General features: G+C 38.3%; 1 protein-coding gene across 2 annotated transcripts in view; it reads right to left on the reverse strand.

Annotated features, from left to right (window-relative positions):
- The window catches only part of LOC110843475 (protein turtle), a 97,944-nt gene that overhangs the window by 60,672 nt on the left and 21,491 nt on the right, over nucleotides 1-15,781 (reverse strand). The window lies entirely within an intron of this gene.

A 15,781-nucleotide genomic window follows, 5' to 3' on the forward strand; every position in this document is an offset into this window, starting at 1 on the left:
GTAATGGTAAGCCCATTGCAGAGGGAATTAAATCAAGAGCAAAAGTGAGAGTGAACAGGGCTGCGAGTCGTGTCAAATAACGCGAGGCAGATCACTACGCCACATGTCGAATACTTTCTCTCCGACTCCTTTGGAGTAAACCCTTACAAGTCCAGGCCAGGAAAAAAATACACCAAAATGGAGAAACACATACATACAGCAACATGGAGACGAGAGAGTCAGAGAGATGCCAGTTGCAGTGCAAGCAAACTATGTGGTCTTTCGTGCTTTCCTTTTTCTTTCGACAGCAAAAAGAAAGCTAAAGCACAAATGATTATCAGGCTTCATAGCAGAGCCGCAGAATTGGATGGAGAAATAATGTTCAATGGTCCAATGTAGATTTAAAAGAAGTGCATTTGCGGTTAGTGGATGGCTGATTCCCTTCGTTATACTTATGTATGTACATACTCTCGCGATACGAGTCTCGGTTGCGATGTGCTCTCTCAGCATATGAGTTCTCAGCCGCAGTGAAAGAAAGCCAAAGAGACGATATAAGAATAATCTGCAGTCAGATCTTTGGAAAAGTGCGGATGCGGATGGAAGGTCGAGGCCTCGCATCGATCTCATTGTAGTGCCAAACGAGTATATCATAACACATGGGCTAAACTTTATGTAGTTTTGCTCCCTCTTTATTTTCCCATTTTCCATTTCATGGCACTCCTTAATGTTTGACTAGTTTTATTTATTTTTTATTTTTTATATCCTCCTTTCCTCTCCTCCTAGATTTCGTGAGGTTGGCCACTGTTGCCTTATTTAATAATATGTACACAAAGTGTGAATAATACGCAGCTTATGTAACATGACTCATTATGAACTTGTACATTATTCAAACGACATTATTATGCCTACTCACTCTCGGAATATAATTCGCCCTCCACCCCTGCGGAGACATTTATTGTAAAAAGTTTAAATATATTTACTTGTCGTCAAGTTTTCAACAAGCAATTCGAACTGAGATAAAGTTCAAGATCACGACAACTCAAAGTTGTTTGAGTGAGCATTCGAGAGGGTGAGGGGGAATTTTAACGCGGTCCTTGCGATCCACTATCTATATAAACATGTAGCGATAAGAAGAATGGGACACTCCATTTAAGAGTATATTCAAACTCTATAAATGTCACGCGAATACTTAACAGTTTAATATCAGCAGTTATCTCTTTTCAAATTATGACAGTAAAGGAAGAACCAGAACTTTTGTTGGAGGACATTACCATCAAAATAATATAATGTTGGTCTTATAGTGAGTACATATTTATAGGCATAAAGGTATTTATGGTGTATGTAGGTACGCGTGTAAATGGATGTGATCAGAGTGAAAGTTGCCTCCCCCGTGAGAGACACTGCTCATCGCATAATTAGTGAATGAACTCCAGTGAAAGAAGTGATGTGCGTATAATAAGCAAAGAGGAGCTGAGAGTTATCCTTACTAATTTAGAGTACAAGTCTATAATTAGGGAGCTGGCTGCTTAAAGCAAACGAAGCAATAAACGCATCCTCTCATCGACCCAGAGTCTCAGCAAGTTGAACTTTCTCCCTCGCCTGCATCTCCTCATCCGACTCACTCAGCACATATTACACCAACTTCCTTGCCTGACTACTTGAGCATTTCAGTTATTCTAATCGGGGATCGAGCCTACAGGGCTCAAGCTAACTTTGGCTCCAGTGAAAGTTCATACATATTTCATACAAGTCTGCTGGTTGCCCATATAATACGAGCAACACGCTCGTATTATATTCCGGAAGCAGCAACACCAAATAAGAAAGAAGACGACTTTGAAGTGAGTTGATCCTGGAAGATGAACTTGACTAAATGCGTAATTCTCAGGATAACGCTCCGCCGCCCTCCACAAGAGGAAAAGGAGCTAATGATTACTCATTTAAAATGTCGAGTGGCCAATCTCAATCGGGGGGAAGCAGGATCGAAAAGGAGACGGAGCGAGGAAGCTCCGAGTGAGAAGATAAAGTTCAACTTTCAATTTATCTGTTTCACTGTCGTCGTCCTAAGAAATAAGTCAAGCCAGCGGAGAGTTCTTGGTCTTGGTGAATGTCATTGAATAATTAAATCACCCACGGATTATGCAGTTAGGCAGGTAGTTAAATAAGATTAATGAACTTTTGCCTACGAGTTGAACTTGAATTCATATCTGAGTGGTTAATAAGAGTGTAATCCCTTCCGGATTGAATTGAATGTCATGTCTGCTGCATCGCTGGTCGGGGTGGCATTTATCTATACATAATTTAGGAGAAAGTGAGATTATGCATGTCTGTTGTGCGGTGAGTAGAGAGTTCTGTTGACTAATTAGCCTTCTTAGTTTTCAATTTACCTCGTTGAGCTGAGATGAATTTATTATGAAGACGTATTGGTTTATGCATATAAGTACGTACGATTGGATTATAACATGAGATTGCATAATAAATATAAAAGTAGTAAACTGATTCTAAAGGAATGTGCGTCGCATCTTAAAACTCGATGGATAAAAATATCCCATGCAAGAAAGTAAGCTACATTAACTTACTTTTGGTACTTTGAAGGGTATTGGTTTTTCTTTCGAGATAATGGAGAAGAAAGTGAGCGAAAAAAGTGAGTAAAGGAGCGAAAGAACCTAAAAAAGTTGTCAATAAAGTTTGCAACCTAATAACATCTACAAGATTCGTGACAACTTTACAAACGATGAATTCTAATAACTGACAATTATTGAAAGTTGATTGTTTGCCAAATATGTTTGCAAAATCACTTAGGAGAGACTCGAACCAGACTTGAGTTGAAAAAGTTTCTTTTCTTTTACGCCCTCGAATTCGTCCTCAGACTTACTTTTCCTCCTCCTCAAGAAAACATAAAATGCAACGCCTACAAATTTTCACAAGGAGATGGCGAATTAGGTACTGTATTGAGACCAAAATTGAGTAAGTGGGAGCATTTGCACAGTCCAAGAAACCATATTTTCATAGTTCCTCAGGAATTCAAAACGCCTATTCTTATATAATTCGATTTAGATCACGTATGATATTACGTATGGTTGAATACTGAACTATTTTTATTTGCACTGTTCCAAATAAACTTTTTTTATGCTTTGCCATCATGCCCAGAAATGAAGAGAGACAAGACAAAAATGGGAAAGAAAGTGGAATTGAGTCTGTCTTTTCGTTTATAGCCCAGTAAACCAAGTCCACTTTATAGTGTTTGGAGGTTATAATTCAAGAAGCAAATTTAAGGCAAGTCACCAGAGAGAGGGAGAAGAGGAATAATAAGAGAATAGAATATATAAGGTATGTACAACTGGTTGAGTCATACGGACGACGACGGAGGAGCCAGTCGAGAGAGCAGAAACTTTGAGAAATGGACTCAAACAAAACTGACTAAAACTTTTTGAAAGCTGGAAAAGTTGAAGTCACCTCTGAATGTCCACAGGCAGCTGGAGTAGACTCACTTATTGTCACAAGCATCGTGGTAGCAAACCAATTCGCCAGAGCAAAAGCGAAGAGGGTGCTAGGTATTCGAATCTAATGGCACGACTACGTGTTGGGTAGCAGGCGGAAAGAGAAGAGTTTTTCATCTAAAGAATTAGATGTTATCCGAGTTTAAGGGAAAGTGTGAAACCAAAAAGTAGCTCCGTCCCATAACTCACGTCGTCCCGAGTCATGTGCCAAAACTAAGGAGAAAATTTGGTGCAAAGTTTTCTCCTTAATTTAAACCGCCTGGGTGAGTTTGTCTGGATCTATGTATGTATGTACGTGTATGTATGTATATATATGCATCAGTTGTTGGACAGAAGACCCAACCTTTTGTTAACTGATCGCTCTCCCTGTCAGAAAAACACCAAATGTATTCAAATTAAAAGTGCGAAATCCCTGGAAAACTAACAAAACGATGATGACGCTGATTGCTGAGAAATATGAATGAAAGTGAAAATTCACTTCTTATTAAATGTCAAAAAATTAAGCGGCATTTGGTGCGATCATATCAACTTTGTTTAAATGGAGAACTATTTACATACTTATTTTATTCAGAAATAGTTAAAATTTTACAGTTGAAGAATTTTCTTGGTCCTTATTTTCTCGGCGGGTTTGTGGTTGTGATACCATATTAAGAATTCCAAAGAAAAGTTTGTTTCTCTGCTAACTTGCTTAATACGTGCAATACATATAACATTGTAGTTAGCACAATTTTGTAGTGATACTTTTTCGAGACGCTTGACTTCACAGCTTTTTGTCTTGGCAGGCGCTGTGTGATGTCGGAACCGTGCTATGTAGGCGTTGGTGGTGTTAGTGCGAACTTTAATGTTGCTAACTTTTGTGACAATATTTCACCGATTCATCTGTTTACTATAAAGATGGGGAAATTAGAAATAGGCTTATTAGCTTGTGAAACTTTTCGTATATCAATTTACGTCGGTCCGTTAATGATGGAAGTTTTCTAGGTCGCTTTTCTTTATTTCTCCAACTTTTACTCTCCGTTTCAAGCGGTTCGTGCTGCATGGGAACAAAAACTGTGCTTTGCATTTTGATTCCGCTGAAATCCAATCCAATAGGGTCAGCCGGTGAAATACTTACGCTTGTTTGATTCTAGCTCTAACTTTAGATTTATGCATGACTTTCTTTCACAATAAAATTCAAGAAATTGCAAGGTTTCACATCAATGGTTTGTTCATTTTGAAACTCATTTCGAGTTGTGTTTTCATTAGTAAAATCCGAGTTTAGCCAAACTTGTAAATGCGTAGAGTACATGATTTAGTGAATGACAAATGATGACATTTAATTCTTTGTTTTCTCTCAGAAACTAATGAAAGCTCTTGAGCATTATTTATAACACCTATTAACAAAGTTTCAACAGCTCAGTTAATTTAAGCATGACCATTTATTAAGAAATAGTTGAATCAAATACATAAATCTTTGCGAATACTCGGAAAAATTAATTAACGAAGCAGCTGCATAATTTTTAAACGTATCTATTTGCTTATTTATTCTCGTGTCGACACAACTGTGCCAAATGTTACTTCATTCAGTAAATTCTGAATGAGAAATTACCTTGTTTGTGTGAGAAATCAGATTGCTACGCCTGCTTGAGGCACCTTGAAGCACTTTACTTTATTATTTCTAAAGTTCAATCAAGTGTAGAAGCAGAAAATGCTCCTAATTGAATGGGTTTGGGCTGTAGCTATGTACTTGCTAAATAGAAAGTTTTGGGGTTGGTGGGCTGGATTGGGAATTCAGACTTTAAAGTAAATTAACTCTCTCAAGTGTATTACAGAAACAATAGTGAAAATCTTGAGTGTCCAATTTGAATTTGAACTGTTTCGCTAATATAAATGCAAGTAAGCTGAGGAGATTTTGGAGGTCTATGTATCCAATCCTACTCAAGCAACATGATACTCGTACTGCCTGAGAGAGAAAGGAGTGTAGTGAGTGGTGGGCGATCAAATTGCGATATTAACTTTTCTCATTCATGGGAACAGTGAGTGAGTCCCTTAATGACATGCTTAATTTCATAGTAATCGATAAATGATGGAGCTCAGCTAATCAGCAATTTCCAACGCTTCAATTCAAAATCAACATAAGCACTTGAGCAATTATCTTACACTTTCTGTGCTGTAAAGCTTATCTCGGTCTGCTGAGTAGTACTATTTGCTAAATGCTATATAATTTTATTTCAATTCAAATAGCTTCCTCCGCTCAATTTGTATGTATGCATATTTAGTTCCCCAGTTCCTGTGCCTTGGACTAAAACTCTGTAGTTTTGCTAGAGACAGTGCATTATTTCGAAATTCATTTAAAAACATAGAAATGTTACATAAAATACGAATGCCAAATGCAATGAAAAGAATAAAATGAGACGTTGAACAAAAAATAATAATAAAAGTACTTATCGTATTGAGTATTTTTTTAGATGCGAAGGAGATACCTCGTTTATAATCTTGTTTCTCGGATTTCAATTTATTCTTGAAAGGAGAATTCCTAATCTCGTCAGCTACATTTTAAATCAAAGGAGTCCAATGCAAAAAATACACGTCGGTCGTACATATTATTCCCACGCATGGCAATAACAGAATTTCCCATCTGTACAGCTCTCGCGGATTATACTAAAATAATAATGTACTACTCCTACTACTACAACTGCATGTGTACATACCTACATATTTACTACATATTTACAACTGTCAACTATAGTTGGTTGAAGCGCTGTGGTAAAATAAACGCGATTTTCTCTCATCCCTTTGACATTTAGTATTTGCAAACTTGGTCATGGAAGAAATTAAAGCTGAAATATTAAAATGGGAGGAAGAGAAGGAAACGAACGCTACGATGAGTTTCACTTTCTCGAAGAGAAACCCATTTCGTGAAATCTCGGTCTAGCAGAATCGACAGCTGTAAACAAAATCAAAGTGACAGAGAATAACTTTAAAAGGCTGAAAGAAGAGGAAAACAATAAAAACAGAAAAAATTTGGGATTTCAATCTCTCTCTCCAACCTGTTTTTTTTACTCTTTTTATCTCTCGCAGTTTAGTACTAACGTTGTTTTGGATGCGAGCAAGTTCACTAATTGTTCAAGTGAACTGAGATGCAAATGATGGACTGTGCTTAATACGTGCCTACATATTCCTCAAAAGGAAACTTTTTCAACAATAAGTTACATTATTATTTGTGGAACAGATATAATAACAACACGCATATTGGTATCTTCAAACTGTCAACTTGTAACACAATATTTAATATTTTTATGATCATTATTCATCATGAATCTCAACTGAATTTGCAGAAGCATCACACAATTGACCTAGATTTGTATTTTTGGCAGATTTTATGTAGGATTCACGTATTCCGTGCAACTCAAGCTGATAAAATAAACGAATAAAGTACAGCGTGTATTTGTCTATTATGCAAATGATATTTGCTTCCAAATTTCTTGATCCAACAAAAGATGACCCCGCTGCGAATGGTTCCTGTGCCAAGATATTTCTCTGACAGCTAAAAGACGCTCAATAGAACACTCTTTTCTTCATGACTGTTTCACGTCATTAATAATTTCAGACTTTGAAGTGATTTAGAAGGGGGCGGAAGTAAAACAAGTCAATGCAGTGTGCAACTCTGGGTTGAGGACTATCATGAGGATTCTTTAACAGAATTACAAAGTGTATCCAAATTTGTTGAATATAAATAACGTCTTAATTTTAACACATTTTAATGTCATTTGTAAACTTGAACTATAAAATTAATACTGTTAAAAACTTGAAAAATCACGACTTTTGAAGATTCTGGCTTTACGAAACCTTACAAGCGGAAAGACCTTCTTGTTTGAGCTGAGCATCTACTAGGAATGTCATTTTGTAACCCATCCAAGGATGAAGATTTGCCCATCCCTCATAAAGATTTATTGAAAGGAATGACCACCGCACGATCCATCAATCTCTCCAGTTTGTCGAATCCCAACCAACTCAATTCAACCCCTCAAAAGAAGGCATTATATTTTCCTTTTTTTATTTTACGAGTGCATACTTGAAAACATAATGGACTACTAAGTACTTTCTCCCGATATTGGGCGCAACTTTCTTCCCCACATGTGTGCATACATATGTATGTAGCTGGAAAGATGTGAATGATGTGTGTGGTTCCCAAGAAGTCATACAGAATCAGATCCGTTGAGGGGATAAAAAGTAGTGGAAAATTGAATTGAAAGCAAAGAATGAGAACCTAAATAAATTTATGGAGGGACTGGAGGGAATTCTCTCTTTCTCTCTCTCTTTAGCTGCAGGTGGATTTTACAACAACCACTCCAAGCAACAATATTTTATGGCATTATAAGCATTTTTTTAGAGAGCTTTTCTAACGTCTACTTCAATTTACGAGTTGCTCAGTACGTCAAAGTTGCTAAAAGTTGAGAATAAGGTCAACTTTGGCATTTAGAAAGTTTTGTCACAAATTCCTGGTCATCATCACCTTCTCAAAAGTTTTTTTCTCTGCTTCTACTCCTTGTGCAATACGATACACGTCGTTCAACTTTGTACGAACAAAGTGAGGAAGCGAGATAGTCTGCTGTGGAAATATGAATTGGCGGGATGCATTACCCTGATTAAATTAGGTTGTCCTCTTGTATATCTGAATCATTCTTCGACAAGGAAATTGATACCACGTACGTACCATCAGCAACACAGTCTGAACAACTGTATCATCTCTCGTTCCAACCATGCAATTACATTAGCCAAGAAATTGTCGACTTTTAGCGATAGGTATTTATCTTTCCTTCCTGGGTGATGAATAAATGAAGCGTAAAACATGGCTGACCAAAGTAAATCTCAATTTCATATTTCGAGAGAAAATATAAGATACATGAGAATCAAGAGCATATATTTAGTGCAACATCGGAACTATGCACATTATCACTATATGCATACCTACGTACGAACTGGACACGATCCCACTGCATGTATATTATGCATATTAATGCCCATCCGAATCACATAAAGAGTGTTCGGTGACATCTGTAGCAGTGCATTTGTCCAAATCAACCCATTTATTTTTCAGAGTGCAAATGAGAATTGAAGAATTCCCCATGCTTTCACAAGACAATCTCATTATGCACTTTGTTTCAACAACGCTTTCCTCCAGAAAAAGTGTGAGACAAATATGTCCATTATTGCCCTACACTTCACTTGAATTACATTATTGATACGCTTTGTGACGTTCAGAATTGAAGACATTGGTTGGACGGCAAGTGTAGAATTGTGAAGGAAGGAGAACAAAAGTGTGATGAAAATCCCCCTCAAATGTTATTGTGGACAAGACCTCACCCCCGTTTTCTGAGCACCATCACCACGAACGAACCCTTTTGTTTCATCGTTTCCTTCCTTCCGTCCTTGTCCCGGTCAACTTCTTGCATTAGCTGAATACATGTTACATCAGGGAAATATCTGACACTGCAATTTCTCTAGAAAATGGAGAAAGTGGAAGGAAACTCACCCGTCGGTTGGGCAAAAGGGTTATAGGAACAAGCTACTTAGATAATTGCATTTCGACAGGAGCAGCAGCACGGAGTGAAGAAACGATGAGACAGTAATAGTATAAAGTTGATGTTTGTTCATGTTAGTGGTGTCAAACCAACTGGACACAACGCAGCAGAATATTTGATTCCGTCCATTGTGTGGATTGAATTTCTCCCCGACCTTTAAAATACACGGGGTAAACCTATGGTTCTTGTTTACCGTGCTCACTAACATGATCTGCTCTGCTGGTCACTGCTGCTTATTTCGTTCAGCTTTTAACACATCCCACTCGCACAATCACCTACATACCTCGTTATGTACCTCGTTACGCTTGTTTTGCACTTCTGCTTTTGGTATTTCGACTTTTCGAGGATTTCCGTCGCTTTCCTCAGACTCAAACGCAGGAAAATAGGAATCTCTAGTCGACTAACTAACCATCACGCACTACGAGAGCTACCCTTTGATCTTTTGATGGAATGAATTATGATGTACATATGTATATACCTACATATACCGCCATGTGTACATGTGTGTGGGCGAGAAGGGAAGGTCGACATCAATAAGTCAACTGACCGTTACTCAACCTCAGGACCACTTTGGGGTCTCATTAATGCTGATTATTTGCTCATCATTGATATTCATTTCGACTGCTCCTGGAAAATTAAACATCAAACTACATATTTTCCGAACATGCCTTTCCGCCCCTCTTCCAACGGCAAGGAATTCGCGGATTCGACGTTTGAATTATTTTGTACAATGTGGGTGAGCTTCGTTTGAGTCGTTAATTTTCTGTATCATAATTTGGGGCCTATAAAGGAGGAAGAATTACTTATTATGGGACGTTCATCTTTATGCACGAGTTATCAGGGCAGTCTGACAGGATTAAGGATGATTCCATATTTCCTCCTGGGTCAGTGGACTGCGTATCTAGCGTCTTTTTTTGTACTTTGTGGATTAGTCAATGTGAAAGGGAAGGGATTTCGGGGTTCACTGATGTTGGGGCTATCAGCATCATCATCATTATAGTTATCATCAAAAGAACACAATTCCAATTTCCCCATAAAAGCGAACGAGACAAGAAGACCAATATAAGAAGCCCTACTAGGAAGGAAATGACACTTTGCTGGCTGCAGCCCGGCGTAAAATCTGTCATATTTCATAGGCACGAATTGGAGATAATAATAACTGTTATAAGTGAAATAATGATAATAATTGATAGGGACGCTCTATACGGAATATTGTACAAATGGAGCTATTAATATAGTTCTGCGCCCATCATTCTCTGATGAAGGATCAATTTATCCAGTGCCATTATAATGGTATTATATTTCAACACGGTAACAAGACATGATTGGAGTGTGAACGAGGGAAATTAAGTATAATCACATCAACTGCTGCTCCTCGTTCTTTTCTCTCTCTCAATTTGCAAGAATAATACACATGCATGAACATATTCTATATATTTTCTTGCTCATATAATAAAAATGTCTAAAAAATATGTAGAGGGGGAACTATTCCTGTAACTCATCATTAAAATGCTTAACGAGCATATTTATAAATAATGTCACAATGTAGATCTTTGTGAACAATTTTAATTTTAATATTTTGTGTAATCCGACTTCTTTTAGTTTATTTATGAAGTTACTAATTAAAAAATATGTCGGAGACCAACAGAACGAGCAGAGTTAATAATAGGATTCACATTTCCAACTCCCACACTTTCTACGAGGCAGCTGAAATCTCCATCATGTCATCCAGCTCGTGATTTTAACTATTTTAGATGGGAATGAAAGTGCACTTTATTCAGCCAACTATGAAATCGCCTGTTATGTTTAAACCTCAGAGAGAGGGAGAGATCAGTGAGATGAGAGTTTCAAGCAGACAGATTTACAACGCCAAAACTTTCACAGAGTCCGTCACACTGTGGATATTCGCCGCGTTGGAGGAGTAACGAGGAGCTGCCCAAACTTTGCCTTCGCTTCCGGCTGACACCACCACCACCACTACACCTCGCTCGGCAGGTTCTTCTCCGCTTTACACTAATGCCCATTATTATTAAGGAGAAAGTTTAATAAGTGGCTTATTATTGAGTCTGAGTGAGCCCAGAATTTTGCTGCCCTCCGATGAACATTATGTAACTTTGAATGGGATTGTTTCCTCCTTATCGAGTGCTACGTGTTTGGTGTCATAGTCTGGAAATGGCCACCTGAGTCATAGTTCTGTATTGTAATTTTCACGCGTCCACGACACAATGCAGTAAAGTGAAAGCTAAAACTCTCACTATTCCATCTCCATAATGAAACTCGTTTAATATCCGTGTTCGGCAACCAAGGAATAAAATTTAATCCATAGTTTCTGAGACAATTAAGTCGAAATTGACTAAATTGACATCTTGATGATTTCAAAGTTTGGTCTTTAATGGGATTTTTATTACGTAACCAGCTGCAATATATGTAGATCCATCTATTGTAACTATCCCATCGTCAATTTCCTTGTCTGCTTGAATATTTTGGTGTGGGATGTTCCATGGAACTTTATTAAATGCAGCTATACCACGGTTAATGTAATATCAGGGTAGAGAGAGTTAAGTGGCATGACCAAATGCACCAAAGGACTGTTGCGAATTATGCCTTGAAAGCATTACAGGTAATAGGCCATTTTATCCAGTGTTGTGTGCAGGCTGGCTGTGCAGTCAGTGCAACTGATAGTGCACGGTTCAAGGAGAAAGCATCTCCGCCCGATGAGTTTTCCACCATTTCTGAGGGCGATTGTTATGCAGTAATGGCAAAGTGGCATTATTATCTGCTTCATATTGACGCTCCTCCGGATTTGAATTCAAACTCAGGTTTGCCCAGATTTCCTCTTCCAGGTCTGCTATTATCATCCAGGAGGGAAGGATGCGGAGGATGTCGCGGTTCTGGAGCAGAGTAGGACGACGCCGGAGTGGTAGGCATGCCCTCATGTTTCCCATCCAAACTCCGAAATTTCCCAATTTAAAGTCACATTTTGCTGTGATGATACTTAAATCAAAGGAAATCACGTAGCCACCGACACTCATTGCTCACGCACGCTGCTGATTATGTGCCCTGGAGAATGCACGCCGTCAAGGTTCCAATTCCAAGAGGAAGGGACGACTGGAACAAATAATCTTCTCTAATCGGCTTTGATTTTCATTCACTTTTATTCCTTCGGCCTCACAACAGTACGAATAACCGAATCCTCAAGTTTATCCTTGATTACGGTACGATTTTTTCGCTTTCAGCAATAATTATTGTTATTACTTTGGCGAACTAGTTAGATTTAGTCAACCCTGTTATGTCATATGCATATGTACATAAGTATGAGTAATACTGATATTAGTAAATGCAGCGTAGTGTACTCTCATGAGTAAATGGAAACATACATACAATCTCAAATATCGAAATGGTTGTATTTTGCAAAGATTTACGATACGATATTCGCCCACCAGTCACCCAGCATTCTTTACTGCCGAAATCCCGATAGTATAAAAGTAGGTGGACAATTTCTCTAATCCAGAATGTATCACGAAGATAAAAGACTTGGAAAACCAAAAAGGTCACCGCCTCAACTAATTTCAGTCATGGCCCTTTATTAAAGCGTGTAACACGCAAATCCCATCCGCTCAACTGATTTTGTTGAAATAATGCTACTTTTCCCAACACATTTGTAGACAATAATGATTTATACGTTTGTACATATGTACATAGGTACACATATTGTGGGCAGTATTACATACCTTACATATAAACCAATGCATAACCATTCTCACATAATATTGCATGCACTGGGATGAGGGATGTTTGCAAAAATTTAGGCAACTCATTGGGCCGGACATAAATGCTAACCACCACCGATTGTGGTATTGTTTTACAGAAATGTGCTGTATGGATTGGGCATGAAACAAGGAGAAAGTCCGACTGGGCTGAGAGACCATGTTCCGAATGGCCCAGAGCACAATTTTACCTCACTCAAACATTACAATATCTATTTCCTGTTCTGAAAACATTGGTTGTTCAAAGTGGTTTATTTGCATAGGAGCACTCGATGCATGTATGGTTTCGTCGAAAAGGATCCTTTTGCCTGGTCGGTCGGTTGGTCGGTTGCTCCTGATCCATCCAAATGCCTATTTAGCGAATGAGAATTATTTTCCATGTTGGTTGGTCATACGTGGTCAGCAACCACAGGACGACGACGCTTGCATTGTGTGTATGTGCGAGAACCATTTGAACATTTGAGGTCTGCGATTGTTCAGCCAAGTGAGAAAACTCATATTTCGATCGTGTTTCCAAGACTTAATTCGCCTACAAAATCAAAAGCCTACCAACAAAACCCCACTCAACCCATGCAGTCAACCAACCCAACCCTGCCTGGGATGAATTTAGTGTTTCTCACGGGTTAACCCGAACCATTACTATTAACATTCGGGTTTCGGGTTCAGGTTTCGGGTCCCATGTTAATAGTAATGGTTCGGGTTAACCCGTGAGAAACACTAGATGAATTGTGACTCCTTCGTGTTGCATGGCTCCATTCCATCTCAGTGAGTTGAATTGTTGTTGTTCTTGCCATACCAAAAGTTATTTCGGCTTCAGTATGTACAAGTTGTTATGCATTGCAATATGCCACACTTCAGAATAACGACCTCACTGTGTGTATGTTACCTCAAGTGTAAAGTCCTTATTACTCGACGTCTGTTTACATTCCATTGAATATTTTAATGAAATGCTGATGCACATGCAAATTTGTACGCTTCATTTGGCATGAATGGTGCTTGTAATAGTAGTCCTTGAACAAAAAGTTCAGCGGAGTTGGTTCTGGTCGTACATTTATGTTTGTTAGTTTCAAACGAGTTGGACATATTTATTGGAAAATTTTATGTAAATTAACTGTAAAGTGCACGCGCGCTTTGTGAATCGTTCAGTACATGTAACACGAGTTTTGGGCTTATCTAATGTTTGCACACACTCATAACTTATTGTGAAAGTCGTTACTTTCAACTTCACAATTTATTTATCACCATCTCCAACATTAACATTTATTACTTTGACTAAAAATATTTTCTTGGCTGGGGAAAATAACGTACAACTTCCGCAATTCTTCTTGGCTGCTGATGTGTTTGATGGCAACCATAAATCTGCTACTTGAGTCGCCATTCAGAAATTATTTAAAATTGACAGTCACATAAAGAGGCATTTTCATTACGAACGGATGGAAGACATTTGCTTTATACGAACTCCACAATACTTTCACTTGGAATAGCTTTTCACAATAAGGTTGATGTCTACTTTACTGATCTATGCGAAGCCCGTTAAGAAGGGTCAGACAGCAACGTTAGCACTTTTCAACAAACTTGTAAGACACAGCGACTCACGCAGTATTATGCAATGCAATTTCCAACCAAAAACAGCTGAGCCAAGTCAAGTAAATTCAGCGACTGACATTACATTGCACACTTTAAGCAAGTTGCGTCTTCCATTCATTAGGACAAGAATTGCATTGCAGGAGGAATCTACCGTATCTCCAACCTTTCTTATCGTCTAACTGCTTTACTTACGTCGCTAAGAAAAGTTTTGTCGTTCACTTAAAACATTGAACTTTCGTCATCGATGCGGCGCACCGCTTTGATTGCATGATGCCGATGATGTCCAAAGCTGATAGGAAATTCCAAGTTCAAATCCAATACGAGAGCATCTAAAAACTTGGTCATTGATTTTCACATAAAATTTTAAGCTTAATTGTTTGTCTTGTCTTGTCAAAATTTTAACACTACTCGAGAAAGTAGGAAGCTCGTCCTGCTACGTAATTATGCAAATGTCGTCGTAGATTTTGCACATTGATGTAGAAACTAGCTGCCAGTACGTGTGGCTGGACACTTCTTTATTCAAACTGTGTATATTATCCCAATAATAATACGAGCCCAAAGTCTTTTTAGCAAGCGTGCATGCAACACCTCACATACATAAATTATTAATGCTGCTTACTTATTTGTATTTTGCTGTCATACGTACCTGTTAGTACAAGTGCCTAATTTACTCCACTTAACCTTGAGGCACTTGATTCATGGGTGTCAAGAAATATGGATATTTACTTTCCTACAATGGGCTTTCATGAATTATGTAATACAGAGCCCAGTCAAACGAAGGAAATCAAAGAAATGTCAAAGGACATTTTCTGATGGAAGACGTTGGAACAGAAATGAGCTGGCAGCAAAGGTTTTTCTCAAGAACTTAAAGAGGCTCGCAAACACCTCACAAAGCAGTAATTTATCATATTGTTCTGCATGAAATGAAAGCAATTCGTCAGTGACTGGAGGAAATCTTTTTCGTTTGAAACCATCACCTGCCTACATGTACAAACTCCAGTAATGAGTAATGAATAGCTGGAAGAGTGAATATCAAGAACCTGCGAGCGAACCAGAATGTAACGTCTGCTCTTTGTACCCACGCACTTGTAAAATATTCCATTATGCGCCAACTTTCCAAGGAAAGTAAAAAAAAACTTGAAAAAAATCTGTAATTCTTTCTCCTCCTTCTGTTCTCCATCCAATCCTTCAGCAGCTGCTCCGTAACATTTCGAAAAGATTTACTTCTGGCATTCATGTCTCTGCCTGTTCGCAAACCAAGTCTATTCGCCCGAGTGAAAGTATGGCTATGCAAAAGGTGAAAGCAATATTAATTTCGAGACACATACTAAATTTGTGACTGTGGGGCGAGATAGAATACAATATGTAGAATACTTTATCCGACACA

The sequence above is a fragment of the Folsomia candida genome, unplaced genomic scaffold, assembly GCF_002217175.1.
Source record: "Folsomia candida strain VU population unplaced genomic scaffold, ASM221717v1 Fcan01_Sc002, whole genome shotgun sequence".
NCBI lineage: Eukaryota > Metazoa > Arthropoda > Collembola > Entomobryomorpha > Isotomidae > Folsomia > Folsomia candida.